The sequence below is a fragment of the Delphinapterus leucas genome, chromosome 3 (assembly GCF_059928025.1).
Source record: "Delphinapterus leucas isolate spDelLeu-1000000601 "Yukka" chromosome 3, BTC_Dleu_Yukka2, whole genome shotgun sequence".
NCBI lineage: Eukaryota > Metazoa > Chordata > Mammalia > Artiodactyla > Monodontidae > Delphinapterus > Delphinapterus leucas.
Genome location: NC_143131.1, coordinates 55,588,092 through 55,615,759, shown reverse-complemented (window position 1 = coordinate 55,615,759; position 27,668 = coordinate 55,588,092). Strand labels below are relative to the sequence as shown.

Here is a 27,668-nt window from a genome sequence, read left to right as displayed (position 1 = left end):
CGTAGGATCTCTATGCCAGCCTTCCTGCTATAGGCCTAGGAACGCCCTAAAGTGTGCTTGGATCCAAAGGAATGAGGGCGTTGGTGATGGGGATCTCCCACCCTGGCTTCCCACCAAGTGAAAAATAAACCCTTCAGAGATAAACTGAAAACCTCCCGACCAGAGGAGAACCCTTCTTTAGACACAGATCCTAAAGGATTCTGGGTTCACAGAATCAACGTAGCGACTCAAGCCTTAAGTAGTGCCAAATAATGGAGTAATCAGTGGATTCCAAGCCGTATATTCTGTTCCTGACTCAGCCTCCTTGGGTAAGTCAGTGCATTTATCTGGTCTCAGCTTTTCTCACCTGAAAAAAGGGCCGCATTCAAAGCAAGCCACGATATTTTAGTATTTAGATTTCTCCATAATTTAGTTGCTAAGTTCATTAAACAAAGAGAGCACGAATTGGTGCTTTACATTTTCAGGAAGGCATTTCTCCACCCAATACTATAACCCACATCAGTGATCCCATTTGCTTGTCTGCATCTGAAGGCTCTAGGCAAGCTGCACAAGGCTAATGCTTGTTTAACAGAAGCAGCGTATGAACGTCCTCTGGCTGCAGAGAAGTGGCTTCTCACATAGAAGCTAAGCCTCTCTCATGTTGCATTTGCTAGCTTCTATCTGTTGGCTACCCCGGGTCCCCAGATTCAGCAGTCTTGTCTGTTGGCACTTGTGCCTCCTGGTTTAAAGGCCACCACTTCTCTTGATGACTGGGCACATGCCCAGACCTCTGTGTCCCTGCCTGGATTTCTGACTCCATGTTTTGATTAAGCCATCGACTTAATGGTCCCTGGCTCCTGGCGACTCCTCACATCTGCCCCAGATCTGGGAGACTGCATCCATCCTCAGACACTTCGTTACCTCAGGCCCCATACCCTGACCTGTGTCCGTGACTCATGATGACCCGCTGTCCAAACAGCATCGCGCAGATACGACTGTACGAAATGGTGCTTCACTGGCTTTACGGAGGTTGTTTACTCAGTTGGACACTGAGGAGAAAAGACTTCAATGATAATCACTAAAGCTGTATTCATTTCTTGCTATTTTCTGCCTTCTAAAAACCCTGCTAAGGATAAAGGAAAGGGAAGGGTTTGAACTTGCCCTGCCTTTCTGTTTAAGGACTTGCTGAGAGAACTTGCTCTGGTTTAGACCTCTGCACGAGGTCTAGCAGCTGCTGCCTTTACCGTATGAGGCAACTTGAGCTAAACAAAATGAATCGGAACTAAACAGTGTAAGCAAGGGACATTATTTCTGTCATTCTTGGCTGCCAACAAAATGCCAAGAAAATTACAAAGTAATAGCTACCACTGTGAAAGCGAATAAGAGAGAAAATAAACTTTTTATGCCTCAGGAAAAGCTTTCTGTTCTCTCTACATTTTTTTTGGCGGTACACAGGCCTCTCACTGTTGTGGCCTCTCCTGTTGTGCAGCACAGGTTCCGGACGCGCAGGCTCAGCGGCCATGGCTCACGGGCCCAGCTGCTCCGCGGCATGTGGGATCCTCCCAGACCGGGGCACGAACCCGTGTCCCCTGCGTCGGCAGGCGGACTCTCAACCACTGCGCCACCAGGGAAGCCCTGTTCTCTCTACTTTTACAGGGCAGCACAAGAGCTTTCTGTGGGTCTTGACATTGGGTCCAATGTCCCATAAACAATCATTTGCACACACTAGGAACCCAAATGTGTGTTGTTCCTGGGGTCTGTATCCTTCACCTTGACAGGAACAGAGAAGGAGTTTTAATCAGATTTATTTTATATACAGCAATTGCCTCTTTTGTCAGCAAGAAAGAAATCCAGTTAAATGGATATTCTTATAAAAAGCAGCCTAAGCATTTTAAAAATTAAATCACACCTTATGATACTTGGCCTTTCTTCCCCTTCTCCCACTTACCCCTAAATTCACCGCACAAACTTGGCAATGAACTGCCTTCTTGTTGCTCAAAGCACTGGCAGGATCCTACAGAGAGAGAAAAGTTATTGTCCAATTAAGCTCTAACTGTATATTCAAGCCCCGTTGAAAATTTAAAAAAAGAAAACGCCACAGGTGGCAGTGCCACATTTAACATGCCTCCATGGCTTTTCCTACTTTGTTTCAGGGTTGAAATCTGTAGGGCCTACACAGGGCATTGATGGGGGAGGGGGTACCTGGAATTTCCTGGAGTTGTCTGTCTGGAGCCAGGAAGGGACTACAGACTGGGAAAAAGACCAAACTAGGGGCAAAGGGGAGCAGTAATGTAAGAACTGATTGCACATGCATTGCTTCAGTTCAGTTTAGGACCTGATGATTCACAGATGAGAAAACATACTCTGAGAGTGGTGTGGCTTGCTGGACGCTGTTTACCCCTGCAGAGCCCGTCATGGGCCAGCATTTCAGACAACTGCAGAGGGAGTTTGCTTCATTAGGCCCCCAAACAATGAGAAGATTAGACTGTAAGTTCCTCTCGGAAAAATAACACGTCCTGTACTTTATTTGTGGCATTTGTGAAGGCCCTGTAGAAAAGGGTGAATCTCCTAATTTCCAAATCTCCAGCTCTGAGCTTTCTGCATCATGTCATGTCTAGTGGTCAGCAAGGTGACCTCCTTTCTATTTTGGAAAGGAGGAGGAAGATGAGAGGTTGCGAATAAAATGTAAGTATCTTTGAGTGGCATTTGCCATGAGAAACTCGGGCAGTTCCTAGGGGAATGATGGTGGTCGTTTGCATTGGGTAGATGAAAAGTGTCTTAGCTCTATGCAAAAAGTAGAGAAGTTTGAGCAGAAAATCTAGATCCAAGTTCTGGTTCTGCCTTTTCCTAGTAGCAAGATTTTGAGCATGTCCCTTAACTTTTTGAAGGTAAATTTTATTCATCCATTGGATAAGGATAATACTTGCTTGTCTTCCCTTCTCATATGGTATTCGAGAAGGTCAAAAAAGAGATGAAAGGGGCTTGTAAGTACAGTGTAAAGTGTATCAAGCAAACATTACTTGATCAAGATCGTTTAAGCAGTCTCAACTCTCAAAAATCAAATAATGTAATCTAATCATCAGGTACTGGTCTCTGGGGGAAAGCACAGCCATTGAAGTCTAGGGACCAGCAGTACCTGGTAAATGATGCCAGAGAAGCAATTTTTGAAGAAAGAGCAATAAAACGTGTCTCGATGCCATGTCAGGTATGTTAAACTCATCTTAGATGTGGTGCCACAAACCAAGTGTAGGAGTTGAGTGGAGTGTTGGGATGGCATCTATCAGAAGCAAAGTGGTACCCCCTCTGGCCATCTCCATCTAACTCAGATGAGAGATTGAGACCTTGGCTCTCATGCTTCTGGTCTACTTTCTAAACATCAGCTTTTCTTCTCTCATTATCGCTTTCTAGGAAGTCCAATAAGGAAACAAATTGAAGGTGAGATTAGAAAATCACTTGTTTTCAAAGGGAAATGAGATGGCCTGATAGGGTTCACCTATCTAATGATTCTCAGTTCAAATATGAATATACAGATGTATTTAAAATTGTCTGAAATGTGACCACTTTTTAAATGTTACTATACAAATGTGTATGGTGGTTCTAAACTCCCACCTGCTGAAGTGTGAGAAGGCCAGTCTGAATATTTCCAGGAATTCATGGGGACGAGCACGTGCCCCCGAATCAGACTCTGCTATCTCTTGCCAATGCTGGCTAGCCAAACCAGTGCTTTGGAGTCTCTGAAGTTAAAACTTGTTCTTAAAACTGTATTCACACTGGGACGGCCACTTTCACAGAGCTGTAAATCCATGGTTCCCATTCATGGTGCCCATGGTGGAGAAACTGGATGGTGGTTGTGCCTTAGGGCTCACAAAGTGACAAGGGAGCACTTCAGTTTTAAGCCTAGCATGGTGCTAGGGAGGGGTTCCCAGTAAGGATATCTGAGTCCCAATAGCCACAATTGTACTTAATGCTGCATTTCTTTCAGTGGACACTCACACCTTTCTTCCAGGGGAGCAAACACAACACAAGGGTACCTGGGTCAAGATGACTTATGGGGTCTTTTATCATATTTAACCTGGAACCGTCAGTCTCCTACAGTGCTCTGGCTCGCTACTGGTTTGGGTCCACTTTTTAAAGATTTTCTTCCTTTGTTGGGGCCACTTCAATAAGCTGACACATTTGGTGACTGAATCCCAATAGGCAAACAGGTTTCAGTTCCAGTATGTTCCTCAGGTCCAATGTCAATCAATGGATGAAAAGAGAATTGAGGGAGATGGGACGTTGCCTTCCTCTACTCACCAGAACTAGGTGAGCCCTGGCTCCAGCCTGGCCAATGCCCCTGTTACTGTTCTCAAACCACCACAGCTTTCGTTTTGTTTCTTGCATGTGGTGAGTTCCTTCTTGCTTCAGGGACTTTGCACTTACTTTTCCTCTTCTGGGTACTCTGTCCCCTGCTCACCACTGATTCCTCAAGCCTCAGCTTAACTGTCACCACCTCAGAGAGCCATTTTCTCAGCTAGTCTGTAGTATATTGCCCTCAATAACACTTTTCACAATCTACGTTTTTGTTGTTTATTTACTTGGTTTTTCGTTTCATGGAAAAACCATCAGAGCAGCGGCCTGACCTGTCACTGCTGTATCCCTGGGCCTGGCAGGGTGAATGGCAGAAAAATCAACAATAACAGTCAACACTGATGGAACACTTAAGATTTGCCAAGTACTGTGCTAAGTCCTTTTACATGTACGAACTGATCTAATCTTAACTACAAGCCCAGGAGGTAAGTACTAGTACGCCATCCCTTTCTGTAGTAAGGAAAATTGAGGCTGGGTACGTGTAGTGACTTGTCCAAGGCACAGAGCTAATAATTGCTGGTATTGGGAAGAAAACCTGGGCAATCTGACAGCAGAGTTCATACACTTAACAACTGTGCCATATGGCCTCCTAAATTACTATACATTGGTAGTCATTTTGCCCTATTCCAGGGATACAGCAAAAGAGCAACATCCTCTGCTCACACTTACATGTGAAAACACGGCCACCTCGGCACACATTCAGAGGGAACGTCTACAGAACACTGATTCTAGTGGAAAATATACATGGGCAATAAACACCTCTGAGGCGCTGTATAAAAACCTACTACTTCTTATACATATATAACTTCATGAGCCCCAATCCCTTCATTAACACATCCTAGGTTAGAATATGAATGGGAAAGCTACTGCCTGGGTTCAACTTCTGGCTCTGACACTTACTAGATGTGCAAACTTGAGTAATTTACTAAACCTCTCTGTGTCTTTCATAGGATTACTGTAAGAATTAAATGGATTAATACATATAAGCCATTTAAAACATTCAATAATTATTAGCTATTTTTGTTAGTATTTTCAAGTCTCCATGTGACGAATTTTCAAACACTATTGCATTTGACTCCATTGAATCTCACAAAAGCCCTCTGAGGTAGGTACGATAATTATCTAAGCTGGAGATTAGAAGGGATTTAAGAGCCTGGCCACATGTCAAGCACTTAGTAAGAGATGAGAGTACGGGTTAGGTCCCATCAGTGGAGTACACAGTTCAAGCTTTCAGCTTTACAATTCTGCCTCTCCTCATTTGTTTCTGAAGATGGTCATGCTAGTAGCATAGACCAAGGTCATAATACGGTCCCAGCACCTTTTATCATTTCAAAAGTTACCTCTGTATTCATTTGCCTGTGAAAAAAAAAAAAAAAAAAAGCCCAGCTACTATTTTCCCCTCTCTCTAGCACGACATCTTACTTTGGGGGAGAAGGTCCTGGGTCATCAGAGGCATCAAAAGAGTTTTCAGCCTCAGCCTTTAAGACCTGTGTGCACATATTCTCTCTAGAACAACCGGCCCCTGGTAGCAGGGGGACTGTCCTGCCGTAAGCTCTCCTGCCCATCCTCCAGAGCACAGATGACACCCAGAAGCTTTTCCCCTCCCCATGAGTAAGCCTTCTTAGCTCTCCTCTATGGGTGGCATCTGTTCTGATATTAAAACTGATTTCTTTCTCTCATTCTGTGTGTGTGTATTATGCATGGTGCTTCTTCAATACCCACTGCCACACTGCTACCAGCTCTCTCTGCACTCAATGCCTCTTTCTTGCTCCTCACTCAACAGGGCAGCAGCCTGCCCAGACTTGGGAGGGACTGGGGAGAGATTATTTTTTGCCTGTGATACATTATTTCCTTTCCTCATAAAGTGATTCCTCCAATGCTGTCTCCTGGGGACACGTTGCTGCTCTTGCCTGGAGCTGCCCTGGTTACTTGGTCTGGGCTCATGTACAGCTCTAATTCAATTTATAATGCAGTTACATAACTGTTCCCAGTCTCCAGTTGACCTTGATGTCAAGCAGCGGTCAAGTTGTACCAGCCCGGGGAGAGGAGGAGAAATCTCTGGTCAGACCTTGAGAACATTTGAGCTGGGCTTCTGGAATGGAATGTGGCACATAAAGGCCAAACCAGACCAGTAAATTCTTTGGAAGGGGGAAAAGCAAGGGTTGTTGATTTTTGTAAGATGGATGCTGTGGACTCTAAGGGCAATCCTGTGTCACTCAGTATCATCAGAGCTGTCCTCTTACCAAAGATAAGTGGGCTGTCTTCTTTCCTTGTGAATCGTTGATAGTAAACGAGACTTTTGGCCTCAGGGGAAGTGCTCCTAGGAGTGTCATCAGCTTGGAAACCACTCAAAGACAAACTTTCAGCACATTCTTTTCCAGAGAGTCCTGGTTCTACTCAGTTCTAAACAGTGACAAGAATAACCAAGTTTTGATACTTTTGCTTCCGGTCTGAATAGAGGCAGGAAAGCCAGGGGTTTCAACATGAAAGCAAAACTACAAAGTAAAGACTGAGCAAATCAGTCAAAATTTCCAAAATTCAATAGTATGAAAGCTCTCTGAGAGCAGGAACCCTGTTTATTTTGTTCTCTGTTATATCCTCACACCGCAAAAAAGTATCTGGCACAGAAAAGAGACTCAGAGAATATTTGTTGAATGATATCTCACATGATGCATAACATGATTTATGGATAATGACAAGTGACCTTCTTCTAGTTTATTCACCCAAGGCTATCACATCAGAGTTTTTCAGAATTATATTTTACATATTTTAATCATATATATATATATTTATATATGTACATTTGTTAAACTATGTTAAATATTATACAAATTTATACTTATGTTGTAAATATGTATTTACATATATATATACACGTATGTATATATGTGTGTATATATATGACCATTAACTGGTTGCTCATCTGTGATCAGCACACTAGTTGACTGTGCCTTGATGTAGAGGTTTTGCCTTAATCATAGTTCATTTACACTGATTTGGCTTTCCCCATCAGCAGGACTAGCTTCATGAGTGTGTGTCTTGTATGGTTGTACAGGACCACTTACTTAGAAGGGCCCCATACTTCGGTTTCGTGCTCTGTTGTAACCATCTTGAAATTCTTAATTTTTGAACAGAAGGACTCCCTTTTCATTTGGCACTGGACCATACAAATTATGTAGCCTGTCAAAAGTACAGAGAGAGCTGCTGTACAGAAGTACCAGCTACACATGCTAACAGCCCTTGGTGAGAAAAAGCGGCTGCTTATTAAGCAAGCCGACCACTAGGATAATATACATACTGAGAAGGGAATAGTCTACTACTTACAAGTCAGTAAGACGTACTAACTGATCCATTAACCTGACTAGTAGCAGATGCATGATACAGGTATGCTTTGAAAAATGATAATCAGGGAAATAACTCATGAATTCACTGGTGCTTCTTCTCTGCCATGATCTGGCTAACTCTTTTTTTTTTGCAGTACTCGGGCCTCTCACTGTTGTGGCCTCTCCCGTTGTGGAGCACAGGCTCCAGACACGCAGGCTCAGCGGCCATGGCTCACGGGCCTAGCCGCTCCGCGGCACAAACCCGTGTCCCCTGTATCGGCAGGCGGACTCTCAACCACTGCGCCACCAGGGAAGCCCTGGCTAACTCTTCCTTAACTATCTTTACCAACCAAAATTCTAACAATTATTCTACCAAATATTCTTAAGTCATCTTTACTGTCAACCTTTATCTTTTCTTATAACACAAACTTCTCAGGTCCCAACTATCCCTACTGCTTAGTCTCTGCCACACTTTAGTACTTGATCAAAATCAATATGGGACTTTAATATATGCTGTCTATCTAGTGCTTTGAGAAGAGTGTTTCCACATCAAATTATTTCCAATATCTTGCTACCCAGGAAGCACAGATAGGACAACACACATAATGTTAATTTTTCTAATAGCGCATAACCTGGACTAGGCACATATAGCCACTGAGTAAACATCTAATTAGTTAAATTGAACTAACTACCAATTAGTAATTTCCTGGGTATCACACATTAACATACACAGAATAACTTTTACATATCTTTTTTTTTTTTTTTTTTTGGCTGCGTTGGGTCTTCGTTGCTGCGAGCGAGGTTTCTCTAGTTGCGGCAATTGGGGGCTACCCTTCGTTACAGTGCACAGGCTTCTCATTGCGGTGGCTTCTCTTGTTGCGGAACACAGGCTCTAGGCGCAGTAGTTGTGGCTCACGGGCTTAGTTGCTCCGCGGCATGTGGGATCTTCCTGGACCAGGGATCGAACCCGTGTTCCCTGCGTTGGCAGGCGGATTCTCAACCACTGTACCACCAGGGAAGTCCTACGTATCTTTTTAAAGTAAAAGTTAAACTTTCTAAATAGTTGTTTTTGCTTAAGTGAGTTTTTTAAGTTACCATAATATTAAACGGTAGCCTACGCATGCTGGTTGTATAAAAATGAAATTCACAGAACAAGCAAACAAACGAAACACAACAGAAATAGACTCATAGATACAGAGAACAAACTGGTGGATGCCAGGGGGGTGCACGCGGGGGGACAAAGGAAATTATCTCATAATGTGTAAAATAGTGAATCACTATATTTTATACTTGAAACAAATATAGTATTGTATGTTAATCATGAGTCAATTGAAAAAAATAAATTCAAATCTCTTTGTATTTCCAAACTAGGGGGCTAAATTTAGAAATCTTAAGAAACAGAAGCCTTTGAAATAAATAAAGATGGTCTTTTGGTAGATTTAATTTTCCCAAAAACTTCCCCCAATTTTCCTAATATTAAATCTCCCAATTCAAATCTTCCAATTTCAAAGCCCACTAACTGCTCAGCCCTTGCTTTGCTGGACCATTTAACACCCACTTGCATCTCATAAAGTTTCCCATGTTTATAATTTCAAAGGATACTTTATGATGGTTTGAATACTTATTTATTTATTAAAATGTCAAGTCACTCAGCGTGTTGGCTGATCAGAGCAGTCTAATTCTCATGCACATCTTGATGCAAAGCAATGAAGCTGTTGCTTGAAGTCAAGCTGGGGCCAGATCCTCACAGCCAGATAATTCTTAATTGCTTTATTTTCGAGATAGGGATTTTCTGAAATCTATTTTCTTTGCAGTGGAGAAAAGTTTTAAAACTTTGCTTTCACTTCACACTGAGAATAAGAAATAGGCAGACGGAAAATAACGAGTTTCCCTCAATACTGTCTTGGCGGGAGAAATATTTTTTTTAAGACTCCACCTTTTTGTACATAGTCCAGCAACACCAAACTCCTGTTTTTCATTAGTTTGATTCTCTTTAGCTACACGTCAATTCTCTCTGGGTAGAGGAGATCACAGATGGGGTTCCATCCTACCATGATGCCCAGAGAGGAAACATGTTCTCAAACCTGGATGTTGATAGAAAATCTAACATTTAAACTCACACCATCACATACAACCTAACAAAGGGAGCCCTCATTTATGCTGTTCTTTTCTAAAGAGGCCCAAGCCTTTTATTGTTTCTTTGATTAAAAAAAAAAAAAAATCCCTAGTCCAAAAAACAAAACAAAACTAAAGAACACAACGAAATAACGAGTTACAATATACAAATGGGCTAAGTTAGAGTAAATAATCTCTGAAGATAATCATTTTAAAGTGTTTAAATAGCTATTAATTTAGTCACCAAAATAATTCAAACCCACATACCTGGGCTAAATGAAACAAAAAGATTAGGCCTAAATGGAAATCAAGAGACATCTTAAAAGTGCCTACATCTCCCATCATTTTTCACAAGGTTTGCTTTTTATAAAACTTGTCTTTGGGAAAATTCAATCCTTCATTTGCTGTAGGAAAATGATTCTCTTTTCTTGTTGTCAACATTTTCAAATTGGAATTCAGGGAGCACAGGTGGTGTCTCTCAGGTCTTTCAGCTTTACCTGATTTTCAAATCACAGTTTCTCCATAAATGTTCACCTACATTCAAAACATAAAACACTTTCAGGAAATCTACAATAATGATTAGCTGATTAGACACTCCTTCCAAAAAACAAGAGGAACAAACAAACAAACAAAATGGGGAGCTTGAAGGGATTGTTTAAAGAAGGTGATCCACTAGGACAATGGGACCAAATGATTTCCTAGACTCAAAACCTTGAAAAACACATCCTTCTTTTCATGTGAGCTAGGAGGCCTGACTGACAGAGGTTGAGCTGAGGAGGGTGGCACGGAGAGGAAGCAAGTGTACTCAATCAAGTGAGCAGGGGTACAAATCCAGTACGCTTCCCTGACTTTCTGCTTATCAGGTACCTCTAAGCAACCACTTGGAAGGGCTGATGACTCACCCTTTGAGCTAATGTAAGTTTTCAGACACTGGTGTCACCATGGAAAAATACAAATTTGACATTGACTTACACTCTGAGATTTAGAGAAATTAAATGGATTATTAACTGTGAATTTATGAAATTCTCAAGACACAACTTTAATTCATTTTAATTGAGAGAGGTTCTACCATGTATTGTATGGGGTGAGTGGGAGAAGACTGTCAAAAAGTCAAACCATAATACACTGAGTTAATGACTTTAAATAGGGTGAATATTACTAGCCAGTATTCTATCTACTGATAATGTTTTCAAAACCTTAAAACTATGACTTCAGTTTTAAGGGAATATCTGGCCGTGGAGGCTTCGTCAGTCAGCTTCGGTCCAACCTGGCCTGTAGTCCCAAGAATGCTCAGACAAGTTAGGGCTTGTCAATAAATGAAAACCAAAGTTAGATTTAAGCAGCAGTAATTGAGAATATTTGTAGATTCAGATGTGTATCTAGTCGTATTCATATCATATATTCATTATTATAAAAGATTATAACTCAGGAGCAGCCAGATGGAGAGATGCATAGAACAAGGTGTGTTGGAAAAGACACAGAGCTTCCATGCCCTCTGTGAGCACTTTGCTCTCCCAGCACCATCATGTAGTCACCAACCTGGAAGCTCTCCAAACCCCATCTTTCTGGGGTTTTAGGGAGGTTTCATTACATAGGCATAATTGATTAAATCATTGGCCATTGTTTGATTGATTGAACCTCCAACTCCCTTCCCCTCCCTAAAGGTCGCCGGGTGGGGCTAAGTTGTAACTCCTGGTTGTTTTCCCCCCAGGAACTAGTCCTCAGGCCTAGAGGATCTCCAAAAGTCACTGAGTCAACATAAACTCAGGTGTGGTTGAAAGGGGCTTGTTAGGTATAACAAGATACTCCTCTCACCTTTATGCTCTGAAGTAATTTCAGGAACTGAAGACAAAATACCAAATAGTATAACAAAAGATGCTCCCATTGCTTATACTTAGGAAATTCCAAGAGTTTTAGGAGTTCCCAGAAATGGGATTAAAATCAAACATATAAATTTCTTTTATTATATATAACCTATTTTAGAGGCTAGATCTACCAATTACTCATGCTAAAGAAAATCTTTTAAGCCAAAGTGATATCAAGCATCTATTAACCATACTTGCAGAAATATCTATATAACTGAATTGGGCTGATAAGCTAAAAGCATCCCAGGATGTTGGGGAAAGAGGGAGGCAGAACATCTTGGGAGGCAGGGAATCCACTCTGGCTTGTGGAATGGCTAACGAGCTCTGCCTGACCTGGGCAGGGAGTTCCTGCTGAGAAGCAGCAGCTCACCCGATGGTTCCCGAAGGTCAGAATAAAGAGAGCACACTCGTATAATGTTGGGACAGTCCTCTCTCTATTGTATGCTATTTTTCATATCCTGGGACTATTTCATAGGTTAATTTTAAAATTCTTTCCTATTGAGATTTATGTTTGCAAGTACCTCCACATCATGAAGTGTCCTATTTTTAAGAAAAAAAAAAAAAAAAAAAACTTACAAAGCTCTTATGAGTGCTTTGGCCCCTGAAATAGAATAAGTATATTGTGTTTTATAATCAAAAGAGGGCATCTGCAACTCCCACCTTACACAAGGACAAGTCATTGAACTTATGTTTTTAAAAGGAAGAAAAAGAGCTTGGAAGAAATTCTTTAAAAGGAGTAAAGCCACTTACAAAGAAAACCAAATAGTAAAAAACTGACCAAATTACATACACTAACTCTGTGCTTAGTAACCAATTAATCATGGTATTCAGGGGAGCCTGTCTAGCACTTGGTTTTCTGGGGTCTTAAAAACAGACAAATAGAGTCTTGGAGAACAGAGGGCCTGTCAGGTGTTTTTGTTGTTGTTGCTGTTTAAGAAAGGCATTGATGTACTCAGAAGTCCCTAATTGAATTCACAGAGCCAGGCAATATGTTGAAATGTTTGTTACTATAAAGCTATGTTAAGTATCAGAGCAGATTTTTGAAGCAAAGGTGTTTAAATAAAAAACATATAATTTAAAGAGGATTGTGGTCCAGTGGTTGAAAACCAGGGTTTTTCCTTAATCCACTATTTAGTGCAGCAAAAGTTATGATAATCACCAGATTGACAGGTGATTCTGAATTTCTACTAGCTATCAGTGGCATGTCATAAAGATGCTGGTAGTGGATTGTGGGTAAAATGAGCCTTCAGAGAGATAGGGAACGACAGTTAAACCTTCTAAGAGTCCATCTGCGGGACTTCCCTGGTGGGTTCGATCCCTGGTCAGGGAACTAGATCCCACATGCATGCAGCAACTAAGAGTTCGCATGCCACAACTAAGGAGCCCATGTGCCGCAACTGAGGAGCCCACCTGCCTCAGCTGAGGAGCCTGCCTGCCACAACTAAGACCCGGCACAACCAAATAAATAAATAAATATTAAAGATGATCAAACCCCCCCCCCAAAAAAAGAGTCAATCTGCAAAGACAAATCTCTTATGCATGGGAATTTTTTTTTAACTTCTCCTCCTTGCACTCTACCTCCATTATAAATTTTCCTGAACTGAACTGGCAACTAAATCTGGACAGAGGAAAATCCTACATATAGGCATGAGAGCTAGAAAAGCCTCACCTCAAATCTAGACTCTGCCACTTAACAACCCCTTTCCTTCCTCTGTAGGAGTGACAGTGGTGATGCCTCCAGGCACTCTTGTTTCTAGAATTAGACATGATGAAGAATGTAAAACGCTTAGTAAAATGTTTAGAACAGATTAAATTGCCTTCGCAGATCTGATTCCCCTTCCCTTTCACTTTCCATCCTCCAGCCAGGACTTGCTTCGGAAGGACCCCGGGAGAATCTTCCTCTAAATCCTTCCATTCCCATCTCCCCTGCTAAGGAAACCCTCCTTATCAGTGCAGGTTGGGCTGCTTTTGCTGCTTCCCTGCTTGACTTGTATGTGGGGAGAGGAGGAACACAGAGAGCAGCACAGGAGGAAGGAAGGAGGGGGAAGGCTGAAGCCGACAGAGGTGGAGGGGAACAGAGCCTCTGTCCTGCTCTAGTGGAACGGGGTAGACTGCAGAGCTTGCACTGGGCCTCACTCACCAGTCGGAGGGGTTGCTTTGGCTACCCCTGTGCCTTCACTGCCTGCCTCCTGGAAGACAGTAAGAGAGACCATAGACATTCTTCTCTTTCCTGCCATCGTGAAAGTCATACACCCGGGTTCAGGTCCAAGGCCTGCCTCTCAGAGGCAGGGCCAATCTGGCCAGGCAGGGCTGACTTATTCATTAGGTACAGTTGCCATGGTCCTCTGGCTCAAAATACTTGCAGGGACCCACAAAAATGTTTTAACTGCTGTTAAAATCAGAAGAAAAAATGAACACATCACAAGCAATGTTTTAATAGATACTATAAATATATTAATCTTTATACCAACACTGTCAAAAAATATAATTTTTTATTGTTGTTTCTTTTGGAGGAAGGCGCTTACATAATATACCTAAGGCTCGTGAAAGTCACAGTGTGGTCCAGCAGCCAAGCTCTCACACTCTTCTTGCTGTGGCCGACGTGGCAGAAGGGAGTCTGCGCCCCGCATCTTGACAGAGTCTGCTCAGAGCACCAACCTCTCCCCCACGTGGGAAGGGAGATTAAGAGACCTCACCTCGACTTTAACCCAACCTATAGTTTCCACTCGATTCTTCTTAGACATCCCTATTGGTCATTGCGCGTTTGCCCATTAACAAAGCTGACTGTTTAGCTTTTCTTTTTTGTCTTAATTTTCTTTTTAATCTCATCTGACTATCAACTTCTTGTGTCTGTTTTGCATCAAGTCCAAGCTGGTAGGGAGTAGAGATAGATTAGGTCCCCATAATCTCTAAAAGATTTCCCCAGCTGACCGTGACCAACTTTTCCTACATTTCCCCTTGGAGTTAGTTGGTCCCACTTTATTTCCATTAGATACTAAGGACTTATTTGGAATCTGAAGACTTTAGTGGAACGAGAGTTGTGCAAATACAAGGCCTTAGCTTCAAAAAGGAAACTTTGGGGCTTCCCTGGGGGCGCAGTGGTTGAGAGTCCGTCTGCCGATGCAGGGAACACGGGTTCGTGACCCGGTCTGGGAAGATCCCACATGCCGCGGAGCGGCTGGGCCCGTGAGCCATGGCCGCTGAGCCTGCGCATCCGGAGCCTGTGCTCCATAGTGGGAGAGGCCACAACAGTGAGAGGCCCGCGTACCGCAAAAAAAAAAAAAAGGAAACTTTGTTATCAAGGACACTCCTCATAATACTGCTCCTCATACTATTTATTGGCTCTAGGTCATAGGGATCTGTTGAAGTGATTTTGCACCACAATTCTAAGGCATTCATGATTTACTGAATGCTTACTAAGTTTAAGTCCTTACGCCTGACCCCAGGGGTCAGGAGACACAGACCCTGCCCTTCAGAAGGCTGCTGTGCAGAATTTGGTGACTGTTATGGTTTGAATTGTATCTCCCCCCAATTCTTATGTTGACCAGTAACAAAAGAATTATGTTACTGGGTAACACCCAGTACCTCTAAATGTGACCTTATCTGGAAATAGGATCACTGCAGATGTAATTCGTTCAGATGAGATCATTAGGGTGGGCACTAATCCAATGTAACTGGTGTCTTATCAATAGGGGAGATTTGGACACAGAGACAAGCCCATAGGGGAAGATGCCACGTGAAGCTGAAGGCAAAGTTCGGGGTGATGCTTCTATAAGCCAATCAATGCCAGAGGTTGTCAGCAAATCCCAGAAGCAGAGCAGGAGCATGGAAGAGATTCTCTCTCACAGCCCTCAGAAGGAATCAACCCTGCCGATACCTTGTTCTTGGACTTCTAGCCTCCAGAACAAATTTCTGTTATTTAAGCCACTCAGTGCATGGTACATTGCTATGGCAGCCCTAGGAAACTATTATAATAATTAACTAAACCTCTCACATAAAACAACAGAAACGCATAATTATTACTAAGCAAGCATGAGCTTTTCAAAAGACATTTATCCTACAGAAAGAAATATGGAAAAAGACATAAAGATGCAAAAGCTTAGTAAATGCTTTCATTCTGAAAAAATGAAAGCTGCTTTTAAAACTCACCAGGGAGTGCTCCATTTTGGTTTTACTCATCATCTTTGGAAGAGGGGGAAGTTGGATTTTTCCGTTAACACCTCACGCTGCTTTCCTCTCTGGCCTGGGTGGTGACCACGCGGCTGTCAGCCCTCTTCACACCACTCAGCTGTGGTCAGGGTTGGCCCATGATGCTGGATTTGGTGTGGGCCTTTCAACAGACTCATTTACTGGCAGATATCCTGCTGCCACAGAGAAAATTTTTTGACCAGGTTGCAGCAATTTGCAATGAAAGGATAAACATAAATGGAACTCTCTGTACTTTTTCGTTATAGAAATAGTCAATATTTTGGACTTAAGTGATACATTGTACGCTTCTCTGAATTGCTCTGCAGGAAGCATTGTAAAATATGATATCTAGGTCTCCAAATAGATAGAATGTAATAGTTTTAGATCCACTCTGAAGCTGAAAGGAGACACTGTAAAGTCTTCTACAGCATCACAAGTGGTGTGGTACAGTCCCCCATCCCAAAACATTAATGATGATAGAACCTAGAGTGTCTACTCTGAAAAGTTTTTGAAAGCAAACCTTCTTCTATCTTAATAGGATTTTCACAAACATCCTATGTGGATGTTCATCTTATATGGATGCCCAGTGTAGGCAGAAAAAAAGTAGAGTAATGAAATAAAGAGGACGCTCTGATTAGGGATGAAATATGCAGAAACCCAGATGTAGAACCAACAACCTGAAAAATTATTTGGGGCCAAAAGCCAGTCTGAGACTAACCGAGAGGACAGGCTGAAGTTAGAGAAACTGTGTTTCAAGGAAAGAGTCAACCAAGGGCCAGATCCTCAGGATAGATTGACTCAGTCATTCATTCATTCTTTCACTCACCCATTCAAAACCACCGAAACCACAAAAGTGGTGAACAGGGTACTTGGGCCTTGTCTTCATGTAGTTTTCACAGGATGTGGGAGAAGAAGCCACGCACAATGAAGCCAGTACAGTACAATGTGGGGAAGTAGAGGTCGTTACAGGAACTGGTATCATCTGAGTGATGGAAATGCCCTAGATTTCTCCTAGACCTTCAGGAACCAACTCTCTGTCTTCATCACTCCCATTTCTACCATATTAGAATCAATGGGATACAAGGTACATGCAATAGAAATTTCCAGATACCTGGCATATGATAAAGTGTTTCCTAAACTAAAACACACTCAACATAATCAAATCTTTCCTTGGTGATTTAGAAAGCCAAGACTAGGAGAGTGCTGCTAAACAGTGGGCTCAATGCTTTTGCTACCTGTTTCTCAACAGGACTTAGTGATTCAATGAAAAGAAAAAGGGATGTTCTTAGGTTTAAGTACCCAGGAAAATTTAGAGTTTAATGTGTATTTTCCCTTGTTCTTTTCATTCAGGCTCATCCACTCTCAGTTAATTCATTAAGAGGTCTTTTTTGTTTTCCACATCTTTATTGGAGTATAACGATATTGTGTTAGTTTCTGCGGTACAACACAGTGAATCAGCCATATGCATACATATATCCCCACATCCCCTCTCTCTTGAGCCTCCCTCCCACCCTCGCTATCCCACCCCTCTAGCTCATCACAAAGCATCGAGTTAATCTCCCTGTGCTATGCAGCAGCTTCCCAGCAGCCATGCATTTTACATTTGGTAGTCTATGTATGTCCATGCCACTCTCTCACTTCATCCCAGCTTACCTTTCCCCCACTGTGTCCTCAAGTCTGTTCTCTACGTCTGCGTCTTTATTCCTGTCCTGCCACTAGGTTCATCAGTACTGTTTTTTTTTTTACCTTCTAAATATATGTGTTAGCATACAGTATTCATCAAGAGGTCTTAAGGATTATCCCTGTGAAGCATATCCCAGATTGCAAATGCCTCTCCACCTAACTAGCCCTTAGCATTATCTATTATCTTTCTTAATCACTTTTTTCTGACCTTTTTCAAGAGACTGTAAGTTCCATGACTATCTTTGGTCACTGATGTGTCCCTAATACTTTGCACATCCCTCGCACCCAAGTGCCATTTGTTGACTGACTAAATGTGTTCCTCTTTTACTATTTGCTAAGGCTGTTGAGTCAGTTCCTTTCAGGTTGCAAGGAACGTAAGTTGTGCTTAAGTCACTTTACTTATTAAGGGCATCAAGGGAGAATAGGACACAGCCTAAGAACCGCCCAGAAGATGTCATAGCCCTAGCAGCCCCATGACCTGGACTCTCCCTTAGGAGAAGGTGTCTGTTGCTCTCTTCTCCCGTGCCTAGAGGCTTATCCACCCACTTGGTTTCGAGAGATCTAGCCACTCCTGATGATTCCCTTCCTGAGTGAGGACCTGATTAGGACACCGCTGTTGGCGGAGGTGCTGATTCAGAAGGCCTCACAGGCCACTGGCTCACCTCACCCAGGCGTGAGGTTGGTGCTCATCCTCCATGAAAACAGCTGAGGCCAAGATGACAGGGGTTGTATGGGGAGGGAATCCCTCCACCTCACCCTCACAAAGAGGGTTGCTGGCAATACAGCCATTCTGAGCCTTCTCAAAATGGGAAAACATTTGTCAAGTAACTCTCCTAGTCTGCAAATTAATAGTGGAAGTTCTAAAATATATAAACATAGAAATGGATGAGGCCGGGGATTGGCTAAGCACAAAATTATGGGGCAAATACATTCTGAGGGTTAATCGTAACTGATTAGGATTAATTTCTGACCATTTCCTGAAAACGTGTGATCAAAATGTCTATGTTTGGACAATATTTTGTTTTTTAAAATAAAATAGTTTGTAAAAATGTTTAAGTATCAATTATAAATTGTTCACATGCAAAAATATGGTTGGCTACAAATTTGAAGAAAATGGGTATAGACTGTAGATTTAAGCAACATTGCTTAATTTTAAGTGTTTTCAGTTTAAGAGAATGGTGCACTTGTTTTTAAAGATTTATTTCAATATAACCACAATAGAAGGCAGTTTGGCTCAGCATTTCTCAATAAATTTGCATTTGTGAGCAAAATTGTACCCACAAGGATATTCGTTGCATAATGGTTTGTAGTAGCAAAAGTCTAGAAATAACCTAATTCCTATAAATAAGGGACAGACAAGGTAAATTACAGCACACCCTTAAAACAGAATACTCTGTATCTACTAAAAAGAAGGTCAACCTACATATGTTGATATTAAAAACAAATCTCAAAATATATTAAGTGGAAAAGCAAGGTATAGAAATATGGATGCCAAATACTTATTTATGTGGGGGAAGAAAGGTGGCCTCCAAAGAGAGGACTAGCTATCTAGTATGGGAATGAGGCCTACTTTTCAGTCTATAAGCTTTTTTACTCTTTGATTTTTTTAAATCCCATTCATAAATTGCTTAAAATGTAGAAAAAACAGAACCTCATTTTCATATTAAGCAAAATATATATAGTACTAGTTTTCCACTGAGTTTAGAAAAAATAGAGAAGAAATCTGAATATTCAGTACCTCACATTAAGAAAACTAAGTCTATCAGTACATAAAGAATTTACTCAATCTTTGCCATTTTCCCTACTTTCTTTATATAATTTGTAACAGGAAGAGCTTATAAATAGGAAATCCCTAAACACAGTATAAGGATTAAAAGCATTTGCAATATAAGAAAGTACTTAGTACCAAAGTGAATGTTTCCCTGAGGAAGAACCAGTTAGACATGGACTCTCATTACGTCACTGGGCTCTCCTGGGCATTTAGTATGACACACAAGTTACATAATTCTATAATTAATATAAAGAATGCTATGCAGTTCTTTTCTACTTCAGTTATTATGAGAGAGTAGAGATAGAATAAAAATTACTCTGATGTTAGACTTTATGATGCTTGCATGACCTTTATCTTTTCTCTCTGCTTTAATATTTACTTGTGTTATTTTTGGTGTTACTTAATGAATTAAGACAAAGAATTAAAGATAAATTTATATTTCTAGTCAGGATAGCATTATAAATTCATAATTTTAGACACTCCAAATGCTCCAGACATATAACAGTAATAGATTTTAAAAAGAGAAAAAATTGTAAAAATAGATATGATTAAAAAAATTAGAAATTTTCATGGACCAGAAGAGGAATATAAATTATAGAGTGAAAAGGTGGACTGAAGTTGAGAGACATTAGGCTGGAGAACCTTCAGGCTCTAGGTCTGGAAACTAGCAGAGGATACTAAGGATGTTGACGCTTGTGGGATAATGGGAACTAAAATTGCCTGATGTAAGACTGGAGGTTGGCTTACTTCTTGAACTCAGAGGCTGGGTTAACCTCACCTGTAAAAGAGGCTAAAATAACACTATTTGCTACCATCTTGGGCTATGGCTTCTATAAAGCTATGTGATTGGGATACAGGAAAGAGAAATATAGCTTCAGTGCCAGGAGTTGAGCCAAACTGTTTACTAGCTTGGGCTGGGTGTGTAATATTTTCAATATTTTCCATCATGGATGCCCTGAATATCCAACAGAAGGCCTAAATCTGAATTCTGGGTCCTGAGGAAAAGGGCAGAACCAACCACAAAACTAGTAGATAGCACTAGCTGATTTCCAAAAGAGAAGAAGAAGAAAAACGATACTGCTATCCAAGATTAACCTTCAACTAGAAATCCCACACATAAGAGGGATGCAAATGCCAACAAAATCAGCAATCAGGAGGGGAGTTTACCTAAAGACAAGAACAATACAACAATCCGAACATTAGTTTAAAAGTAGTGTATTAAGGATGCTCAAAGTGATAAAAAAAGGAAGAACACTTTCTCCCTAAAATACTAAACAAAAACAGTTAAACAGAGAATTGGTAAATTAAAAGACAGTTTTAAGGAACTGATCCAGGACACAGTACAGAGAGAAAAGTGATTTGAAAATATAAAGGAGCAGTTGAGAGACATGGAGGATATAATGTATTCAACAGGAGCCCCAGGAAAAGAGAATAGGGGGAATGAGAGAGAGGCAATATTCAAAGGAAGGATGGCAAAAAATATTGTCTAGGATTAATAAAATACTTGATTTTTCAGATTTAAAGTGCACATATAGTACTGAGCAAAATAAATCAATCAATCAGTCTAGACCTAGAAATTGAATTGATATTTTATATATCAAATATAAAGATAAAACAAAGTATAAGCTAATAGATGTAGAAGATAGATGACAATTAGAAGGAAAGTGGGCTTATATCAACAGCAATCGATGTCAAAAAGCAATGGGATAGGAGATTTCTGGGAAGATTGCACACACCATAAATCTGTCTCCCCACCTAGACAACATTTACACTGGCAGAATCTGTCTATTCAACTATTTTGGAGCTCTGGAGCCTGTTGAAGGCTTGCAACTTCCAGGGGAAGCCTTCCTGCTCTTGGTGGGAACATAAAATGGACAGAAAAGAGCATTATGGCAGTTCCTGAAAAACTAAAAATAGAATTACCATATGATCTAGCAATTCCACTTCTGAGTATATATTCAAGGAATTGAAAGCAAGGCCTCAAAGAGATAGCTGTACTTGCATGTTCATAGCAGCATTATTTACAATATCTAAAACATGGAAGCAACCCAAGTGTCCATTGATGGATAAATAAAATGTGGTGTATACACACAGTGGAGTATTATTAAGTCTTAAAAAGGAAGAAATTTTTTTAATTAATTTTTTAAAATTAATTTTTATTGGAGTATATTTGCTTTACAATGTTGTGTTAGTTTCTGCTGTACAGCAAAGTGATTCAGCTATACATATACATATATCCCCTCTTTTTTGGATTTACTTCCCATTTAGGTCACCACAGAGCACTGAGTAGAGTTCCCTGTGCTATACAGTAGGTTCTCATTAGTTATCTATTTTATACATAGTACTAATAGTGTATATATGTCAATCCCAATCTCCCAATTCATCCCACCCCCTCCCCTTTCCCCCTTGGTATCCATACGTTTGTTGTCTATGTCTGTGTCTCTATTTCGGCTTTGCAGATAAGATCAGCTATACCATTTTTCTAGATTCCACATATATGCGTTAATATTAGATATTTGTTTTTCTCTTTCTCACTTATTTCACTTTCTATGACAGTCTCTAGGTCCATCCACGTCTCTGCAAATGACCCAATTTCGTTTAAAAAGGAAGGAAATTTTGAAACATGCTACAAAATGGATCAATCTTTTTGTTTGTTTTTAACTTTTTATTTTATATTGGAATATAGTTGATTAAAAATGGGAACACTGTTCAATATTATGTAACAAAATGGATGAATCTTGAGAACATTATACTGAGTGAAATAAGCCAGTTACAAAAAAGAAAAATACTGTATGATTCCACTTATATGAGGTACTTAGAGGAGTCAAAATCATAGAGACAGAAAGTAGAACGGTGGTTGCCCAGGACTAGGGGAAGGGGAAGAGAAATGGGAAGTTTTTATTTAACGGGTACAGTGTTTCAGATTTATAACATGAGAAGAGTTATAGAGATGGATGGTGGTGATGGTTATATAATAATATTAATGCACTTAATCCCCTAAACTGTACACTTAAAAATGATTAAGATAGTAAATTTTATTAAGTATATTTTACCACAATAAATGTATGAAAAAGAAAAAGCAATGGGATAATATTTTCAAAGTGCTGATAAAAAATAACTGCCAATATAAATTCCACAATCAGCTAATCTATTATTAAAGAGTAAGGTACAAGGTCTGAAATATTCATAACTATTGCTAATAAACCACTAGTCGATGTACTTCACAAAGAAAAGTAAACCCAGAGGAAAGACATGAGATAAAAAGAACGGGGGTGACTGTGGAAATTGGCAAAATATGTTAATGTGACAGGTTGCATTTTCCAAGAATGGTCACAGCAACATTTTCAGTCCTTCCTATTATAGAACCCTGCCACATCACCATCAAGAGATTGAGTCTATTTTCCCTGCCCTTGAACCTGAGGTAGGTTTGTGGCTGCCTTATAATGAGTAGGATACAGTGAGGGAGCCACTGTGTGACTTTCAAGGGTAGGTGATATGGCTTCTACTTGGCCATCTCTTTCTTGGGACACTTGCCCTGGGAACCCAGCCATCATACTCTGAGGAAGCCCAAACTAGCCTACACAAAGAGACCACCTGGAACACAAGCAGAGAGACTGAGGCCCCCAGCCAACAGCCAGATTCCCATAAAGGCCTTACATGGTTTGAAAAAATGACAAGCCATCCTTAATTTGCCCTGCTCAAATTCATGACCATAATAATGATTTTCTTTTTTTTTTAATGCCACTAAGTTTTGGAGCAATTTGTTACAGAGCTACATGGAAGAATAAGTATATTTAACTGTTGACTCTTGAAAAGATTTTGCTAACTAATAATAATAAAAACAAGGAAAATAAAAGGTAGTAAATAGAAGTTGTTTAGGAGATAAATTTCTTGCTTGATTTGGGAGAAAGGTAAACATGTATAATAAATTTAGGCTTTGACAACATTTTACAGTTGTTTGTGTGCTAAAAATTTGAAGATAAACATTAAAAAGAATAGAGATGGAATCTAATTCAGCAAAGAGAAAAAGTGGGATGGGTAATAATGAAAATTTTATAAATGTATACAATCAGAGCCAAACCACAACATAATAATAATCAATTGACTGGTTCACATTGCTTTTCAAATTCTCAGAATTCTACTTGATTTAGGCTACATTAAATGAAAACCCAAGGAGTGGTAGGAATAAGCCCCACGTGTCTCAGATTTTCAGATAGTGTAAAGTTCAGAAAGTTTTGGTCTTTTCGGTTATTTTCAGTATAAACCTCTATACTTTTGAAAGAATGCCTATAGACAGAGTCAAAGAACAGAAACCAAGTGGTTTTTATTAGGCCACGTATTGTGGTATTTTAGTTAGAATATATGGTCACCATGTGATTGTTAAAATTAGCTTTCTCAAATCTCTCTCTTGGAAGAACATGGAAGAGAATTATTCTAAAGAGTTGATTCTAAACCACACTGGATGAGAGAACTGATTCATTAAGGAAGAAAATGGCAGTAGTTTTCCCTCAGCTATTTTTATTCCCACCTTATTTTTATTTAAACAGCACACACAAAAATACTAATCATTCATGACAGTGAGTATTTGGTTCAATTTGCCAACACGTCTTACCACGTTTTGTGTTCACCATTGTTCTCTGCATCTCAGTCCCCACCCCCAACCCACCCCTGGCCTGTGATTCTAAAGGGCGTGCTAACAAACACCCTGAAAAATGCTCTAAGATGGGGAAAAGAGGCACAGACATCACAGCTCTGTGCTTCTAAGCTGTGCCCTTTATTCCACTGCTCTCATTTCCATGCCAGTGGGATCCAGTCCATGGAGCCAAAGATGGCAGCCAGAACAAAGGGAAATGGAAGAGGATAGCAGAGAGCAGCTATGATGACTTTATTTGCAGGACAAAAGAACTTCCCCTTTGCCTCTGAAGAGTTTAATAGTACTTATTGAAATGACCACTTATTTGTGTCTTGGTTCATAGGTTGCTTTATACTGATAATTTAACTGTATGTGTCTTATCTCTTTAATCAGGCTGTGCACCTTTTAAGGGGTAGTATTTCATTAATCTAAGTACCTCCAGCACTTGAAGTAGTGCTGGCACATAGGGAATACAGTAATGTTTGCCAGATAAATAAATGCTACAGATGAGAAATGAATTTTCTCATAATTTTCTCCATAATAAATTTTCTCTATAAAATGAAATTAAGAAGTCTGCCCAAGAAATTTAGTGACAGAAGAAGGACAAGAAACCAAAGACCGTGCTGTCCTCCCACCCCTCAGGGTCAGTGTCATACCCTCTAAATACAGAGAGCTCATCCTCAAAAGCCTCCAGATTCCTTAGGCTCCCATGAGACGATGTCTATGGTCTCTGCTGGTTATAAAATACCGTAACAATGATCCAGTGCCTTTAATGATAACCAACAATTGTAAGTAAAGAAAGCAGTCTAAAGGCACGTGCATACTGTAACCATAATCTTAGGTGGACTCCTTTTGTGCTCTATTATTTTTATATATAAAAGAAATATTTCACCCCTTCTGCAGATCTCTCCTTCTTTGAAATAGTCCCAAATATTGACCCTAAGAGATGACCTCCTACTTGCCCTTATAATGAGTATTCATTTATTTAATATTACAAGTCCTTCCTTTATAGTTTCTGTGTTAATAATCCAATAATCCTGGGTTCACAACCTTCCTGGAGCCCAAGGGTGAAAGGCAATAATTTTCCTCCTTCTCAGCATATTCCTTCCCTATTTTATACACTTTCCACGTATAGTATAAGGATTTGGGGAGAACACTGAAAATCAGTTGGCAATTACTTTATAAGGTATGAATAATATAAAAATTCCCCACTTATTTTCTCTGGGTAGCTTAGACATTTTTTTTTTTTTTTTCCATTAGAAAAGACCTATGGGTTCATCGATCAGGACATATTTTTCTTCCTTTTAACCTTATCTTTGAAAGGCTTGTGAAGTTCTGCCTTACATTTATTGCCTAATAGACTTGAAAGACAGGAGAAAAGTGGCGGCAAGAACAGCTGAATGGAATTGTTGATTATGATTGACAAAGAGCTGCAGTGTGTGAGAGAGAAACAAAGGGGCCTCTGTGCGGTGGGAAGCATGTGACCAGCTGCCCCAGTTAGGCCAGAGCAATTCCATTTGTTAGTCTACTTTTCTGGATTTTCTTCAAGATTCTGATTGAAGCTGCTCCTTTCCACAGCCCTTCTCACTTTCCCCCAGTCCTCATAAGGGATAGAAAAAGAGGGATTAATAAAAATAGCTTTATGAATTGTTTTAGTCTCTTGGCTTTTTCCTCCAAATGTTCTCTAAAGCATAGTCTCCAAATATTTTTGATCAAGGATTTAATCAGTAAAAAATATGGCCCCATTTATAAATTATATTCATGAACTATAATACTTATGTTGATACTTTGTGCTAATATATTACGTGTCATAAAACACTCAAAAACAAAGGAAAGGAGTGATGCAAAATAAATATAAATAGAATTTTTCTTAATATTTTCCCCCTAATGCATCGTTTGTGCCCTCCCAGGGTGTTTGCACCCTATGTTGGAGGCTCCTGACTAAAAGACAATTGTGAGTTGACCACAGGAAAGTATAGTCCAATCTGAGAAGCTGCATCCTCCTTCTGATATCATTTGGGGATGTGACAACTCAGGCAGCTTCCCCGTGTTTCTGGACACTTCTGGGAAGACCATGTCAAAAGCACAGGCAAGTGTCCAAACTCAGGGCTCTGGAGACCTGAAATCTAGTTCCAGCCCCATCATTTGCAGCCCCCCGTTAACTAGCTCTGTGACTCTGAAAAAAACCATTTAAACTTTCTGAATTTAATGTCACTGGTAAAAATAGTAATTTTCCTGCCTATTTCTCCTAATTGCTGTAAATATCAAACGAGGCAATAGACTGGTAAGTTCCTGCTTATTTCTCCTATTATAAACAACAAACAAAGCAATGGATTTGTAATTGTTTTGTAAATAACATGGAATAGAACTTTAGGGCAATATTGTTATTATTTTTTTTAAAGACCATGATAGGTAGGGTTATTTTCCCCCATTGTTTATTATATCAGCAAAACTAATTCACTATAGACTCACCTCCCTTTTGCCCTCCCCTACCAATATAAATGATCACTGGTGAAAATCCAAGCCTTTTATTTTAGATTTTAGTGAATAATTTCCCAACTCATCCTCTCAAGGTTTTAAGAATATAAAAGGTAAGAAGAAGAGAAAAATTGTAGGGGTGAAGGAATGTAAAAGATTATCTCAGCTCATGTTGTTATTTTATGGATGAAGATACTGAAGCTCAGAGGGCTGAGGGATTTTCCCAGAAGCACACAGCTGGGAAAGGAGCCACGTTAGGACCTAGGCTTCCTATTTTGCAATCGATCCTGCCTTTCAGGAGTGATTCACAGCACCATGGTTCTCTAGTAAATCATTTATTCCTTACTGGCTGTTTGTTTCTCTCAGTAGCAAATCATGTCCTGATGAAATCTAGTCCATATCTATTCTCTCTCACAAAAGATTCTCTCCCTCTTCATATCTTTAAATCTTACAAGTCAGTCCTACTCACCCCCCAAAACTGTCTCCAATTCTTTCTTACTTTTATTCTACTCCTACTCTGATGGCCTTGTTAGCTACCAGTAATATTTTCTTGTCAGGAAAGGACTGTGGATTTGATGTCCAGAGATGGCCACTTAAATTGTCACAGAGGTCTCTGCCCCTTTCAAAGCCCTGACGGCTGTTGTGTAAGTCACTCAAGGTGAAATAACCTTCTCACAGAGGGTAAAAAGAAGAAGGTAAAAATAACCTTCATACAAGTCTCACACCAGAAGTGGGTGTGCCTATTTTGGAGAGGAGAATTTAGAAATTAGTGATAGAGATCACAAGAGCAAAAGCTGGTTAAATGGCTGTGTGGCCCTCCTAGAGGCTGTTTCTTCCCTAGAGCTGTTTTCTCTGGTCAGGAGGGCCTTCCTCTTTCTTCTTCTCTCCTTTTCTTCCTTCGGCTCCAGCCTCCCCACCTCCTAACCTACCCACCCCAAACAGTCTCTGATCTGATTTGAAATTGTGCTCATGTTGCCTTTTCATTGGGTTCCATTTCCCCTATTTAGGTTGTTTCTAGGTGTTTCATGGAAAAATATTCTCTATGAGTAAGATATATGAAACCTCAGGGCCCATGTTTCTATTGGGATAAAAATAAATTAGTGGATTCATTTAGTAAGATGTCTATGAAGGAAGCCTTGACCCAAGTTGTCGCTGTAAGATGAAGAAGAGATCCAAAGCAGAGCTAGCAAGATTGTGTGTGTGTGTGATTTCCATTCTTTCTTCGCTTTGTTCTCATAAAATATCCAGTTGGTGTGCAATCAGTAGGATCAGAATGCAAATAA

At 40.3% G+C, this 27,668-nt stretch overlaps 2 long non-coding RNA genes across 5 annotated transcripts in view; both read right to left on the bottom strand.

The window, feature by feature from the left end:
* LOC149749565 (uncharacterized) overlaps positions 1-7,797 on the bottom strand; it is a 107,948-nt gene extending 100,151 nt beyond the window's left edge. For all 3 annotated transcript variants that reach the window (XR_016392665.1, XR_016392666.1, XR_016392667.1), the window contains exon 1: positions 1,928-7,797. This is a non-coding gene — a long non-coding RNA (uncharacterized LOC149749565). The remainder of the gene's footprint in view (positions 1-1,927) is intronic.
* A 4,389-nt stretch (positions 7,798-12,186) lies between these two features.
* The window catches only part of LOC149749564 (uncharacterized), a 261,984-nt gene continuing 246,502 nt past the window's right edge, over positions 12,187-27,668 (bottom strand). For both annotated transcript variants that reach the window (XR_016392662.1, XR_016392663.1), the window contains exon 7: positions 12,187-15,993. This is a non-coding gene — a long non-coding RNA (uncharacterized LOC149749564). The remainder of the gene's footprint in view (positions 15,994-27,668) is intronic.